Source organism: Teleopsis dalmanni, chromosome 1 (genome assembly GCF_002237135.1).
Source record: "Teleopsis dalmanni isolate 2A chromosome 1, ASM223713v2, whole genome shotgun sequence".
Lineage (NCBI taxonomy): Eukaryota > Metazoa > Arthropoda > Insecta > Diptera > Diopsidae > Teleopsis > Teleopsis dalmanni.
The window spans coordinates 132,413,214-132,426,483 of NC_051846.1; the positions used below are offsets into that span (position 1 = coordinate 132,413,214).

At 38.0% G+C, this 13,270-nt stretch overlaps 1 long non-coding RNA gene across 1 annotated transcript; it reads right to left on the reverse strand.

Annotated features, from left to right (window-relative positions):
* Nucleotides 1–3,608: 3,608 nt before the first annotated feature.
* On the reverse strand, nucleotides 3,609–4,202 carry LOC119668774. The gene is made up of 3 exons (XR_005251533.1): nucleotides 3,934–4,202; nucleotides 3,808–3,862; nucleotides 3,609–3,751 (listed from the first exon to the last, which is right to left on the reverse strand). It is a non-coding gene; the product is annotated as an uncharacterized LOC119668774 (long non-coding RNA).
* Between the last annotated feature and the right edge of the window lie 9,068 nt (nucleotides 4,203–13,270).

Genomic DNA, 13,270 nt, shown 5'->3' on the forward strand with positions numbered 1-13,270 from the left:
TTTTTAATAAAATGTTGGCCGTTACATTCTCCTTCATTCTCCTTACTCCTTCCTTTCGGGAAAATGAAATAGCACTGAACCACTACCTGTCGGTATAATTTCTGTGACGTTGCTTTGGACTCTTATATATTTTATAGAAGTCGTGTTGCTTTTTGGTGTAGTGATCGTCTTGTTGAAATACACTTCGCTATTTAACTTGTTACCGCCGATTTTGAATACTAGTTTTTTGCGATACGTGATAACATACTCCTACTTGTTTTAGAGGACGGATTACTTTTTCCTTTAGGTGAGTAGAACTATTTTTCTTTTGCTGTGGTATTTGTGCTAATGGTAATGATTGAGTTGGCTGGACTAAGTATTTCAACAAATATTTGACATTTTATTGAATTCGTTTTAATCATTTTATCCTTTTGCTTTCATAATACTAGCGAAGTCTTTGACGGTGTTTGTTCTTGCGAGCTGTTAAGCACTTCTAGTTGTAATGCGTATTCTGGTGTAGCTTTTTTTTCATCTGGATAGGGCTTGAAATTTGGTGTCGTTGTACCTCTTGTATATTACTAGGTCTTGGATCTTGCTGTTGTGCTACGTGCTCATGTATATCTTGCTGTTGTCTAAATTCTGCTGGCATTTCGTTGAATTTAGGTTATTGTTGTCGTGGTACTTCTGGTATTTGCTTTTTGATATTTTTGGATCTTGCTGCTGTGCTGCTTGTTCTTGTGTATCTTGCTGTTGTTTTACATCTTGATCAGGTGCTACCATGATGTGACTTGGATCTCGGTGTCTTTGTACATTACTAGGTCTCGGATCTTGTTGCTGCGCTCACTTCAACTCGAATATGGTATTTCCTGTTTTTGTATGACTCGTTGTTGACAATACTCTGTTGACATTTTTTTGACTTTAGGATTTTGTTTTTGTTGTACCTCTGGTACCTCTTGTTCTTGTTGCACTTGCTTTAAATAAACTTGTAACGTTTCCTGATTTTGAATTACTCGCTGGTAATTAAACTCTTCTGACATTTCTTTAACTTTAGGATTTTGCTGTCGTTGAACTTCTGGTATTTGCACCTTGATAGGTCCCGAATCTTGCTCTTGTTGCATTTGTTTCAATTTTGATTTTCTTTGATTAGTCTGCGATCTTGCGGTGATACATGATGTTGTTTGAGTCATTTCGATATCGCATACTTTGTGTTGGAATGCTTACTGCAATAGTTGAAGTCACAATTCTAGGTTTTCCTTTAGGTGTTTGCTTAACGGTTGGCTGGAGTTGCTGCTGGTTGCGGAAAGGTGACTTGGAGACTGGACTATGAATGATCACATATCGGAGTACTGGCTATGCGTCTCACGGTCTTCTGTATTATCATTGGTTGTGAATACTTCCAAAATAGTTCCTAAAAGATATAGTTCCAAAGGATACATCTTAAACATCTCTCCTAGTTTTTGCAATCGATTTCTCAGTTCGTCCTCTAATCTCCTCGAAATATTGATGTGGTAGGAAAAACTTCAGAAAATCTCTTTTGAACGCTTCCCGGTCGCTCCAGTATTTCTTATTGTATCTAAACCACAACAAACTTTGTCCATCGAGTAACAGAGGCATTGTACGACAGTTCTTTGATTTGCATACAGATCATACAGATCGATGACGCTTGCCTGTGTGTTCCTCTGAGAAAGATATGAGTGTAAATTGCGGTTGCGACTGTAGCTGCTCTATCGATACTTTATTAACCATGACATGCCGCTCTGATGTTTCACTATATTTTCTGTCGCGTGAATATTCCATGTTGCTCTCCAGTGTTACGAAGTTTGTTAATCACCGTCGCATGTCTTAGATTATTCTTCGAGATACCTAACTAAGTCATGTTTCCATAAAATAAAAAAAAAACCTACGACCTTCTCATGTTAGCTGTGTATTTTATGATAGTTTGTGACGGTGGAAAAGTTGTTATTCAAATCGTGAAGTTCTGGTCTCAGGATCCCTGCTAGGGCGCCACTTGTAATGAACCTTTTCTTAGGTTCGTATATAGCTAGGGTTAAACTCACCCGTCTCCAAGGTCCACACAAGAAATTTATTTGGTCAGACTCTGTCACTTCCGATTTCTCTTGACGTCTTAGCTGAAGATAACCTGGATCGAATATCAAACGGAATTGATTTTCCTATTGCTAACTATACGAAGGTTCACGTTAAAAGAGATCTTAGAAATTAAAAATGCTATGCAGAATGAGCTAAAACATGCAAACATAAAACTTTTATTTCTCCCACGTAATCCACAAGTGTTAAAAGACATCTTAACAAAAAAATACTTCTCGTTCGATCTTATTTGCCTAATAGTCGTATTCCCAAATTTAATGATCCTCAAACGAAGAAAATCACCCAAATCTTCTAGATAAATAAACCTTCTGTTAACAGTCAGCAAAGCTTACAAGAAATTATTCGTTTCTATATTCAAACCGGTCATTGATAAAAAAAATCTCTTCCCGAACAAATTTAGTCATAATACTATAAAATAAGTGCATTGTGTTCGAAGAATAACAAATGTACAGCAGCCTTTTTGATATTACGCAAGCGCTTCATTATCTGTGGTTAAGTGATTAAGAATAAACTTCCAAAACCATAGCACAAAGTATTGCCACTTACTTTACAGATAGACGTTTTTTAGTTAAGTTCAATAAAGAAAGTACAAAATTACATGTAGTAAAAGCAGAAGTATCTCAATCAGTGACGGCTGTTCTAAGGTGCGCAGGTGTACGGTGCACACCCTAACATAATTTGTAAAATATCAAATAATATACATAAATATATTATATATCTTTACATCAAGAATTAATATTATTTATTACATTTTTATTTATATATTTTTAAAAGTAAAAGTTTTAGCACAAACATTTAAATATAATTGTCTAAGAAAGCTCAATCAATTTGCTTCTCTTATCTACTATAGTTGTTAATAGTGCTCATAAGTTTGCAGCTCAAATCGTAGAACATTTCTATTATATTTCGTCTTTCGTATGCGGAGAAGTTGAGCGCACATTTATATGTTGCAACTGCATTCACAAATTTCTGCTGTTAGTTGTGCTTAACAGAAAAAGTAACAAAATAATGTGCATGTGCTCACTCTTGTAATATTAGAAACATGGATTTATATAGTGGGAATTATATGCGAGTAATTTTTTGTTCTATTCGAATATCAACTGCATGCAAACGAATTCAACATGTTAATTTGCCGAAACATTTGGTTGCGCGGTTTAATCTGCAGTACACATTTCAGTACATTTCTTTAAATTTCGTCTCTCCTCTTTTAGCTGTAGTACCGGCGAATATCAACCGCCTGATGTGCGAAAAAGTTCGCCGCACGTTCATACGTTTCAAGTGTGTTTGATTTTGTTCGATCACTGCATAAACATGTATGGTTTTGAGTACAAACTCTTTTGTTTAAAAAAAATTTGTTTTGATGTTATAAGAAGTATGTGAAAAGTTGTGTTTATTCCATATTGATATAATATTAAACTTATATATAAATTATTAATTTAATTTGTTTAATATGTTATTTTGTTGTTGAATTGTTAATATTATATTGTAAATATTGTTGCCTAATGTAATATAGTTGTTATTAATAAAACAACTCATATATTTCAATTTATTAAGTTGTACATGTAAAAACAACATTGTAGAAGGGCCGAAAACCTTTCCAGATACGGCACGCGTAGTCACTGATCTCAATGTAGTGTTTTGGGACCCAGCATGTGCAGACGATCTTCTAAAAACTGAAAATGTATCAACTGCCACTTTTGCTGATGACTCAGTTTGACTTACAAATCATACAAATTCAGCAACAACTTCACACTACCTCCAAAATGACCTTTGTAAGCTAGAAAATTGTAAAATACAAGTAAATGAATCCAAAACGATACAAATAACCTTCACGTCACGTATACTAACCTGTTCTGCTAAATGAAAAACAGCTACTCTCAGATGACAGCGATAAATACCTTAGCATACACTAGCAACCACCTTAGTAGAAGCACATCTTCATCAAAATAAAACATCTTAGTCTCAAGCTTACAAACAGACTTTGATTGATGGACAGACTTGAACTCTTTTGCTACAGAATTGCCGCAACCCTCAAAATAACTTAATACTATTGAATAATAAATATTTCTTTAATAAAAAGAAATAGAGCAAAAGGTAAAAGCACTAACTTCGCAATGTTAAAGTTTATACACAGGATTAGGATTAGAAATACAGAAATTATATATAAAAATTATATACAAAATATAAGTCTAATACTACTTACAAATGCTTCGAAAAATTAGCAATGAAACAAAAATATTCACCCTAATATAAATGAATTTATTTTAAATGATTATAAGTAATATGTAATTAAATTTAGTTAATATATCTATTTTGAATAATTAAGTTATATTAAGTTTATAATTTTATTTTTTATGATTCAAGTAATATTATTTAGTTAATAATTCTATTTTATTTGATATAAGAAAATAATAATAAAAACTTAATATATAAAACATAATCAATTATTGTATAATATGGTGTTTATGAATATTCTTCATGAAACCATTGCTACTGTATGGCATAGCACAGCTTCACAACCAAACATTAAGAGCATTTACACTAATAACAACTGTGGTTGCGCTACTCCGGTGTTTTCGCATCATATCATAGGCAAACATCATATATTAGTATGAAGCCAGTATAAAATTTCAGCAAAAATCAAATTTTAAATAATTTGGAAGACTTGTGCATTTCATGCACACAAAGCCAGTCATATATTTTGAGACAAAAAAAAAATGCACAAAAACAAAGTCTAAGCGTCACATTCAAAAATATTGTCTCACATACCCATGCATACAAATATATTTAGTAAGTGTGCGATAACAAAGAAGAGTTAAAAAAGTATTTGTCTATCCAGTCCGTACCAAGAAACTTTACTTCGTATTTGGCTCCCTTCTTACGCATGAACCAGAAGCTATGTATGCATTTGCTCTGATATTAGAGTTTTTCCTATATGATTTTGCTTAAGCAAAATATGTTGTGTACGATATTGGTTTGATTGGTGATTACACAAACAAAATAACATGGATCATACATAAAATCAGGGTGCAGAAAAACACTCTGCTGTGCACAAAAATGCAAAGCACCACGCACAAATGTTGTGCGATTCTATTCCCCTGCGGGATAGGGATTAGAATATTCCCGCGGTAAGGCATGCCTGTCGTACAAGGCGACTAAAATTCAGCCAGGCATCGGAGGGTGTGGCTTAAAAGGTCACAGAAACCCTGAGAAGCTCCTGAGCTGAGCCGAGTAGACGCTGGCTCCAACTAAGCATCCAGACGGCTTTCAGCCTAATGCGTCATCTGCCTCCATCCCGTTAAAACCTGGCAAGCCTTAAAGAACGATCTTGGATTCGTCCTGTTAAGTTGGGGTGTAAGGGCAGTTAAGATATCTTCTGCTTAGCTCCCGGTTTGACTCTGAACACATGCGCCATGTGTCAACCCTTGCATGACTTCCCTGCATTGCAAAGATAATCACGGAACCATAATAAGGGTAACTACACAACGAAACTAAGATAATGGCTTTAAGTTGGGACCCAATTGCAAAGGAAATGTTCACAACTACAAAAATATCAACACACTCTGGCGTTAATACTCCAACCGGCACCGAAAGTGCAAAGAAGTTACGGATAGTCAGATCCAGCCAAAACCCCTTCATGAGGGCGCCAAGACTTACACACTCACCTGTGCTGTCACAAGAGAGGCAAAACAACGAGAGAGCTCGCTCATCCCCACCGGAGCTTAATGGGAACAGTGCTTCAAAAGTGAAAAGGGAAGCGTTCATTAAACTCGGAGATAAAATATCCCAGCTAAATGTGATGATGGGTGGAGGAAGAAGGTCCATCCACCAAGCAATGCGTGATCTTGTTGCAACGATATCATCGCTCTATAAACGAACTGCCGAAGAGATATCAAATAAAACTTTCACCGCTAAAACCAATGATAGAGGTACCCAAACAATTCAGCCGCAGCAAACACCAGTTACATCCAAGCGGTTAAGAGAAGAAATCCAAAAGAGTAGGAGGACACCGCCTAAGAAGACGAAAACAAATCGTACTGTGGGGGCAAATAATACTAAGTCTAAGGAGCCAAGGAAAGCATTGGTAGAAAGCACGTAGATACGGCGGCCGGAACGAACGCCAATGCCGATGTGTCCCAAGCACGAATTGAAGACAATAACAAGTGCCACGCTTGGGTTCTACAAACAAAAAACACGAGAAACCGCCTCGACCGGATATAGTGATCATTAAACCGACCGAGAAACTTTCTTTTGCGGAATACTCCGGAAAGTGAAGGGAGCCCCAGAGCTTAAAGCAGTCGGTAATGATGTTCACTCCATCAGAAAAACACAAAAAGGAGAACTTCTGCTTGAATTCAAAAAATCAGCAGAAACAATAACAAGTGTCCACCAAGACCAGATTAAAACTATACTACCCGAGGAAATAGAGGTTAAAACGCTTATGGAAGAAGCTACATTTGAACTACGATATCTGGACGAAATAACCACAGAAGAGGAAATAATTGCTGCATGCAAAAACCAAATAGGCGAAATACACCCCTCGGCGATTAAAACAATAAGAAACGCCCCTGGAGGTACCAGAACGGCTATAATTGTAATACCAAAGAAGCAGGCCGGTAAAGCTGCGGAAGTGGGCAAACTACGAGTTGGAAGGACCGTATGCCGATTACTCCAAAAAGTTATCCCCAGGAGATGTTACAAATGCTTCGATTTTGGACATGTGGCAAGGAACTGTCAAAGCTCCAAAGACTGGTCTAAACACTGCTACAAGTGTGGTGGACAGGACTACCTTGCTAAAGTGTGTCAAGGTGCCCCTCGCTGTCTACTTTGTAGAACTGACACAAATATTGACGCTAACCATATTACGGGAGGATCTAAATGTCCTCACTACCTGACTGCTCGCCGAAAGATACTAAAAAAAAAAAAAGATGAAAGTCTTACAGCTGAACTTAAACCACTGTGAAGCGGCACAGGATCTTTTAAAGCAGACTGTACGCGAACTTAAAATAGATCTAGCTATAATGAGCGAACATTATAGTACACTAGACAATCACTGCTGGGCTACCCAGTCTATCAATCGAGGAATACAAACAAACACTGAACGATATTGTTAGCGACGCTAAAAATATGAAGCCGATAGTGATTGCCGGCGAATTCAATGCCTGGGCCATAGAATGGGGCTCAACATTGACAAACACCAGAGGAGAGTGCCTACTAGAGGCATTGACCACCCTGGATGTGGTGTTATTGAACTGCGGCCAAAAAGGACGCATTCTCAAGGAATGGTAAAAGCTCTAAGACAGATTTGACATTTATCAGCGCTACACTAACTAAGTCAACTGAGTGGCAAGTGTCAGATATCTACACACGAAGTGATCACGAAGCTATTATCTTCGAAATACATGAACGCACAGCAAGAACCATTCCTGTGGTAGCCACCCCAAATCCGCTTTGGAAAGAGTTAAATTTGGACAAAGAAGCTTTTAAGCTCTTAATGTCAAACAACCTCCCCGTGTTCAATGTCAAAGAACAAGGAGTCGTGAAAACTTTATAGCGCACCAAGAAGACTATAAAACATCGATAGCGATGTTTTATAGTATAGAATAGCAAGGTAAGATGCTACAAGGAAATGTGCGAGGAAGTCGAGAATAATCCCTGGGGACTAGGATACAAGGTGATTATGAAAAAATTATATAGCTACCGTCCAGTTACAACAGACGCAGCTAAGCTACAATTAATAGTTGAAGGTCTCTTCCCGCAGAGCGCTGATATAACTTATACAGTACAAAATAATGAGCCACAGAATGAAATAGCTGAGGTTAGCAGGCAAGAATTGGAAGTGGTGTGCAAAGGGATGAAACTAAACAAAGCACCTGGAGTAGATGCAATAACAAACCTGGAACTTAAGATGGCCACAGAAATCAACGCCGATTCATTCAGGAAAGTGTTCGACGCATGTATAAAGGAGAGAACATTCCCCCAGATATGGAAAATACAGAGGTTGGTGCTTATACCAAAAGGCAATAACATACAAGATGCATCAGGCTACCGCCCGCTATGTATGATTGACACGGCCGGTAAACTTTTGGAGAACATAATTAGCTGAAGACTAGAGGAAGCCTCGAATGGCAACGGTTTATCAGACAGACAATTTGGTTTTCGAAAAGCACGCTCCACAATAGAGGCCGTGGAAGCAGTCATAGCCATAGCAAAAGATGGTATTAAAGGAGACCATTGGCTTGAAGGAGACAAAGAATACTGTGTCATCATTACATTAGACGTTAAAAAAGCATTTAGCTCAGCGAACTGGGACACTGTTCTAGCAGCACTCCAATGAGTGCTGAGACTTGAGCTCCCTGAAGGCACAGAAATTATTGGTTTTACTGATTACATCGCCCTAGTGGTTAGAGAGAAACATATATATAGTAAAGATAGAATTAACATGCAACGATACGGTCGCTATTGTAAGGAACTGGATCACAAGTGTAGGCTTCAAACTTGCTGATCATGAAACTGAAGTCCTTCTTGCAAGCAGCGGGAAAAAGACCGAGTACATTACAATAACTGTTGGCAATGAACGAGTCACATCAAAACAAGCAATCAAGTATCTTGGAGGAATGATTGACAACAGACTCACCTTTAAAGAGCATCTACGACGTGGAGTAGACGCAGCATACAGAAGATGCGCATTCAGAGTTAGTTCCGCATTCCGTACAGAATCTACTGACGCGCCATGATTATTGCCGGAATGATGCCACTACAGCAGGAAGCAGAAATTGAAAAGGAAAAGCATGCAGCAAAAAGAACTAGGGTTACAAACTTCAACCAGCTCAATGAAGAAGCATTGAATAAGTGGCAACAGAGTTGGGATATATCCACAAAGGGAAGATGGACACATAGGCTCATTCCGAAGATAAGTGATTGAACCGACAGAAAGCATGTGCAGGTGAACTACTACCTAACCCAGATGTTAACTGGACACAGCTGCTTCAGAGCATATCTTTTTAAATTCAAACATGACGAAGACGACACATGCCCAGCATGTCCAAATACAAAAGAAACGGTGGAACATGTGTTCTTTGATTGCCCGAGATATGAGAGCCATCGCAGCTCCTTGGCAAGAGCAACCAGAGAGCAGGTCACACCTGAAAACATCACCCAACTGATGTTGAGGTCATCAGAAATCTGGAATCTGGTGTGTGTATTTGCGAAAGAAATCATAGAAGGACAGAGAGCAGCGGAGAGAACTAGAAGAACAGTAAGAGATGACAGCAATGGCTGAATTACCACCCTCCGAAGTAATGCTTAAATGTGGTTCCGGAGAGATTTATGGTTAGAAGAGGCACGGTGTTAGGATGAGGTTTAGTACGTAGGCGCAAATATCAAGCAAAAGAGTAAGTCTTGGTTGCGAATCGTGCATGCTGGTAGTACGGGCTACCAGTAGCTTTTGAAGATTCACATCCCTTAGCTCGTACAGCTTACAAAAAAAAAAAAACAAAAAAAAACAAAAAAAAAAAAAATATTGTGCGATTCTAAATAAAATTTCAAACCACAAATGTGGTTTTGTGCACATCTTGTGTGCACAAACAAAACACACATTTCACACGAATGTGGTGGAGTGAAACAAAACTCGCACACGCATTCGTTATTTGTGCCGAAGTTATTTCGCAGCAGATTGTGTGTGAGGCAGCCAGTTTGCCTGTTTTTTGCCGTCAATACACGCGTTTCGAGTGCGGTCCGCTAGTTCGGTATATATTTCCTGCAATTGAAGTGTTGTAACAACAAAAAGTTCTTAAATGCGGTGGAATATAATGTACTTACTTGGAGCGATAAAGAGCTGCAGCCGATAAGTGTTATTTTTTTTTTAAAAATTTCATTTTAAATTCTTCACCTTTTTGAATTTACATATTTTGTTTTTATTTTTATTGAATTTTGTTTGATTCGGTGCGCTTCTTTGTTTTGCAAAATAATTGCACACATATAAAATCAGCTGATAGAGACAGGAATTGAAATTATTAAACAGAAACATTACAAAGTGAATAAGTGTTACAAAACTATCAAATAATTAGATCAATTGTTACAGAAAAACCTAAACAATAGTGTAATGTTGTACACTGATTTAGCAATTTAGCAGAATATTTTAATTTAATTAGCAAATTTTAAATTTATTAGCAAATTTTAATTTTTACTTGAATTTGGAATTTTGAGCATTTGAAATTTACAGGTATTAAATTATTTTAATTTAATTAATTAAGGATACCCTTTTAATTTAATTAAATTAATAGGCAAAAAACATCACCTCTGCGGATAAGCTGTTACAACTATCTGCGATGATGGAATCACAAAGGCATATTAATAAGGATATGCGGGATCTGCTTGCACAGATAGTTAAGATGTATAAGACGGAACAAGAAAGGGGGTCACAAGTGCCGTTGGTGGCTAAGAGTGTAGCTTCCATTAGCGTGCAAACTCAGGGAGCACTAAAGCGTGCTGCGAAAGAGAAACCGAACGGTCCACCACCCAAAGTCCAAATTAGAGAAATTGGAAGTAAGGAGCAGGAAACGAATTTTTACAAATGGCAGCTAGTGCAAAAGAAAAAAGGGAAAACTGTGCCAAATCTGAACCTCGTTAAAGCGTAAGACGTCATTAGTAAGACGGCAGACAAGTCTTACGCTGAAATGTTAAAGATCATTAAATCAAAACCAGAGCTACAAGAATTCGGAAAAAACGTGAACAAAATGCGAAAAACTGGAAAGGGGGAAATATTGATTCAGCTTACCAAAGAAGCTGAAAATTTAGCGAAGGACTTCTGTACTGAAATGAAAAACACATTTCAGAATTGTGCTAGTGTAAAATCTTTAACACAGCACACCCTAATAGAATGCAGGGATTTGAACGAGGTAACGTCCAACGAAGAGGTGCGCGCGGCGATTGCTGATCAATTTCCAGCAATAAATGTAAGTGACATCAACGTCAAGTTTTGGCGTTCCGCAAGGACAGCACAAGATCAGCAATTATTGACCTTCCTACTAAGGATGCCAGTGTACTGATCGCAGCTGCCTCAGTCAAAGTTGGCTGGGTACACAGTAGGATCAGAAAGCATATCACACCCATAAGGTGCTTCAAATGCCTTCAATTTGGGCACGCTGCTAGACAGTGCAAAAGCGATAATGACAGATCAAGCACATGTATGAGATGTGGACAAGATGGCCACAGGGCAAAAACGTGCTCGGCGCAACCAAAATGCATCCTATGTCCGGAAAACTGCAACGGTGGCAATCTACACTACTCAAGAAGTTCCAAATGTGAATCCTACAGGAAGGCTATGCAGGAGCTTAAGTCCAAAAAATGATTAAATTTTTGCAATTGAACCTAAATCGATGTGACGCTGCCCAAGACTTTTTATCCTGAACAGCTTTGGAATTAAAGACAGATGTACTCGTAATTAGTGAGTTTTACAAATCAAAAGAAACCTCCAAATGGGTACAAGATACTTCTGCAAAGGCTGCCATTTGGCTAGGACAGGACATAGTGTTTGAACCAAGCGTATTGATACAAAAGGAAGGTCTAGTACTTGTCAGAATCCGGGGTATCTATGTGTGCAGCTGTTACATATCCCCAAATATCTCCCAAAAGAGATTTGAAGAGTTTCTTGATAGGCTATCAGGAACAATCAGAAACAAAACTCCTATCATTGTTGCAGGGGATTTCAATGCTTGGGCAGTCGAATGGGGCAGTAGTACGACGAAGCACCGAGGTAAAGCCCTATTAGAAACGTTTAGCTCACTAAACCTAATACAACTAAACAATGGGCATAGCCCAACGTTCGATAATGGTAGAGCCTACATAGATCTCACCTTTGTCAGCCCGTCATTAGTAACTCGTTCGCAATGGAAAGTAACAAACCACTACACCCACAGCGATCACCATGCAATTCGTTTTTCCATATTGCTGAAAGAGAAGTTTATTTTGAAAAAATCGCAGAGAAAAGCACAGCAAATAGGCTGGAAAACATAAGTTTCGGAGACGGGGATGCTTTTGAAAAATCAAACCACCTTATGAAGGAATTATGCAACGTCTGTGATGCATCAATGCCAAGAAAAGGCAGAAGTAATGGGTGCCCATCAAACTATTGGTGGACGGAAGAAATAGCTTTACTAAGATCTCAATGCTATGCCTCCCGTAGGCAATTCCAACGTCACAGATCTGGAGTAGATGCGGAAAAGCTTCCACAAAAATACAGAGAGAGCAGATCTAAACTTAAAAAGGCAATTATTAGGAGTAAGAATCAAGCTTTTCAAACTCTGATCAATGATGTAGACCAAAATGTCTGGGGCGAAGGCTACAAAATAGTAATGCGTAAATTTAAGAGGTTAAGAGGCTCGGTACCTTCATGTCCTAAAATAATGGCGAATATCGTGAAACAATTGTTCCCAAAAAAGGGAGAACTTAGAATCTTAATACCGATAAACACCGATTTAAATGAGATACCCCCGGTTACAAATTCTGAAGTCATAGCCGCTTCTTCCAGAGTTAAGTCCAATAAATCTCCTGGATTGGATGGAATCCCCAATACTGTACCGAAGAAGGCAATACAAAAACAAGCTTCTATATTTACGGATGTTTACAACAGCTGCCTACAGGAAGGAATCTTCCCTTCGTGTTGGAAAAAGCAAAGATTGGTGCTTATTCCTAAAGGTAATAAGCCCCCAAAACTGCCATCATCTTATAGACCTTTATGTTTACTAGACATTGCAGGTAAGGTCCTTGAAAGAATTATAAGTTTTACATTAGAAAAATTCACAGAGGCAAGTCAGGGTCTATCAAATAACCAATTTGGCTTTAGACCTAAACGCTGTACTGTTGATGCTGTACTAAATGTATGCAACATTGCAAAGGAAGCTACTAAGGGCGTGGTACAAAAAAGTACTGCGCGGTAGTGACCTTAGATGTTAAAAATGCTTTCAACACTGCTGAGTGGAGTAGCATCTTAAATGCACTGATGAAAATGAGAGTCCCAGAATATCTTTTGAAAATTATTACATCATATTTTAAAGACAGATTACTCTTATATGATACAGAATCCGGACCCAAAACATATAGGATTACGGGAGGGGTCCCACAAGGATCAGTTCTAGGGCCAATTCTATGGAATAACATGTACGATAGTATCCTTCGATTTGAA